General features: G+C 61.0%; 2 non-coding genes and 1 pseudogene across 2 annotated transcripts in view; all 3 read left to right on the forward strand.

Moving 5' to 3' along the window:
• The window catches only part of LOC146142667 (small subunit ribosomal RNA), a 1,811-nt gene extending 947 nt beyond the window's left edge, over positions 1-864 (forward strand). The window contains exon 1 of the ribosomal RNA XR_014500793.1: positions 1-864. This exon is cut by the window's left edge and continues 947 nt beyond it. This is a non-coding gene — a ribosomal RNA (small subunit ribosomal RNA).
• Positions 865-1,111: 247 nt separating this feature from the next.
• Positions 1,112-1,265, forward strand: LOC146142668 (5.8S ribosomal RNA). The gene has a single exon (XR_014499743.1). It is a non-coding gene; the product is annotated as a 5.8S ribosomal RNA (ribosomal RNA).
• Positions 1,266-1,513: 248 nt separating this feature from the next.
• Positions 1,514-2,500, forward strand: part of LOC146142669 (large subunit ribosomal RNA) — a 3,679-nt pseudogene continuing 2,692 nt past the window's right edge.

Genomic DNA, 2,500 nt, shown 5'->3' on the forward strand with positions numbered 1-2,500 from the left:
AGCATTTGCCAAGAATGTTTTCTTTAATCAAGAGCGAAAGTCAGAGGTTCGAAGACGATCAGATACCGTCCTAGTTCTGACTATAAACGATGCCAACTAGCGATCGGGGGGCGTTAGTTTTACGACCTCTCCGGCAGCTTGCGGGAAACCAAAGTCTTTGGGTTCCGGGGGAAGTATGGTTGCAAAGCTGAAACTTAAAGGAATTGACGGAAGGGCACCACCAGGAGTGGAGCCTGCGGCTTAATTTGACTCAACACGGGAAATCTCACCCGGCCCGGACACAGTGAGGATTGACAGATTGAGAGCTCTTTCTTGATTCTGTGGGTGGTGGTGCATGGCCGTTCTTAGTTGGTGGAGCGATTTGTCTGGTTAATTCCGATAACGAACGAGACTCTGGCTTGCTAACTAGTTACGCGACCCAATCGGTCGGCGTCTAACTTCTTAGAGGGACTAGTGGCGTTTAGCCACACGAGATTGAGCAATAACAGGTCTGTGATGCCCTTAGATGTTCGGGGCCGCACGCGCGCTACACTGACCGGATCAGCATGTGCTCGCCTTGGCCGACAGGTCTGGGTAACCCGCTGAACCCCGGTCGTGCTAGGGATAGGGAATTGCAATTATTTCCCTTGAACGAGGAATTCCCAGTAAGCGCGAGTCATTAGCTCGCGTTGATTACGTCCCTGCCCTTTGTACACACCGCCCGTCGCTACTACCGATTGAATGGTTTAGTGAGGTCCTCCGATTGGACCTGGCGCGGCCGGCAACGGTCGAGCCGGCGTCCGAGAAGACGATCTAACTTGATCATTTAGAGGAAGTAAAAGTCGTAACAAGGTTTCCGTAGGTGAACCTGCGGAAGGATCATTAACGGTCTCGCAAACGCTTCGGCGAACGCGAAACTCGGACAAGCGAGAGAAAAAGTCTTTGCTACCCGGCGCCCGACCCGCGAGGAGCGGCGCGCCGGCCGGCGATTCGGTCACCCGGTAATGTTTGCGCGTCGAGTGCCGCGGTGCCGCGCGCTCCGGCTTCAAGCGTCGGCCTGGCCGACCGCTCGGCGCGGTCTATTTTGTCACCCTATAGTGCGAGGCACTGTGCGAGCGAAACAATCGTGGATGGCTCTTGGCGGTGGATCACTCGGCTCGTGAGTCGATGAAGGACGCAGCTAGCTGCGTGAATTAGTGTGAATTGCAGGACACATTGAGCATCGACGTTCTGAACGCAAATTGCGGCCTCGGGTCAATCCCGGGGCCGCGCCCGCCTCAGGGTCGCGTTGCAAACGTTCCGCGCGGGGATTTCTCCGCGCGGCTGCTGCGGCGTCGGACGCGCGAGCGCCCGTCCCGCTCAAGACAGCACGGCACGATGCGCGACGATCGCGACCAGAATCCCGCGCGGCGGCGGCGAGTCGACCTCGAAGAGGCCAACGGCTGGCGGCTCAAGGGCGGGAATCGAGGTGCGCGGCGGCGCGCGGCGCCGACGGCGAGCGCGGAACGGGAAGAATAGTCCCGGTCCTTACTTTCGGCCTGAGGTCGGACGAGGCTACCCGCTGAATTTAAGCATATTACTAAGCGGAGGAAAAGAAACTAACGAGGATTCCCTCAGTAACGGCGAGTGAAGCGGGATGTGCCCATCGCCGAATCCGCGCGCTTTTGGAGTGCGCGGAATTGTGGCGTACGGAATTCGTCACGGCGCGCTTCGCCGGTCGCCCGCGTCCTTCTGATCGAGGCCTTTTCCCAGAGCGGGTGTCAGGCCCATGGCGGCGACAGGCGGGCGCGCTACGGCGTCTTCCCAGAGTCGGGTTGTTTGGGAATGCAGCCCAAAGCGGGTGGTAAACTCCATCTAAGGCTAAATACGGTCACGAGACCGATAGCGAACAAGTACCGTGAGGGAAAGTTGAAAAGCACTTTGAAGAGAGAGTTAAAGAGTACGTGAAACCGTCGAGAGGCAAACGGGAGGGCCTGTCGGGTCGCCCGGTCGCTTTCAGCCGGCCCCCTGTCGGCGACGTTGTCGTGCGGACCCTCACGGGCCGCCGGCGGCGCCGCCCGATCGGGGACCAGCGCACTAGCGCCGGGCGAAGGCCGCGACCGTCTGGACGGCGGCGAGAAGGCCGCGCGCAAGGTAACCCGGCCTCGGTCGGGTACTATAGGCGCGCGTGTCCGTCGGCCCGCCGTTCGGGCGAGGAGAGATCGCCGCGTCTGCCCTTCGGGGCCGAGCGCCCGGTGCCGGCTGGGGCGTCGTGGGTCGGGGACTGTTCTCAGTGCCCAGCCTCTTCGTCTCGGTCGCGCTTCCGGTGTCGTTTCGCGAGGCGCACGGGGTCCGCGGCTGAAGTCAGCCACCTTCCCGACCCGTCTTGAAACACGGACCAAGGAGTCTAACGTGAGCGCGAGCCACGGGGCAGTACGAAACCCATGGGCGCAGTGAAAGTGAATGTCGGCGCGGTCCGGCGGAGGTGAGACGTCGTCGTTCGCGGCGGCCGCATCACCGGCCGATCTCGTCCGCTTTGCCG

Source organism: Ascidiella aspersa, chromosome 5 (genome assembly GCF_963924565.1).
Source record: "Ascidiella aspersa chromosome 5, kaAscAspe10.2, whole genome shotgun sequence".
NCBI classification, from domain to species: Eukaryota; Metazoa; Chordata; class Ascidiacea; order Phlebobranchia; family Ascidiidae; genus Ascidiella; species Ascidiella aspersa.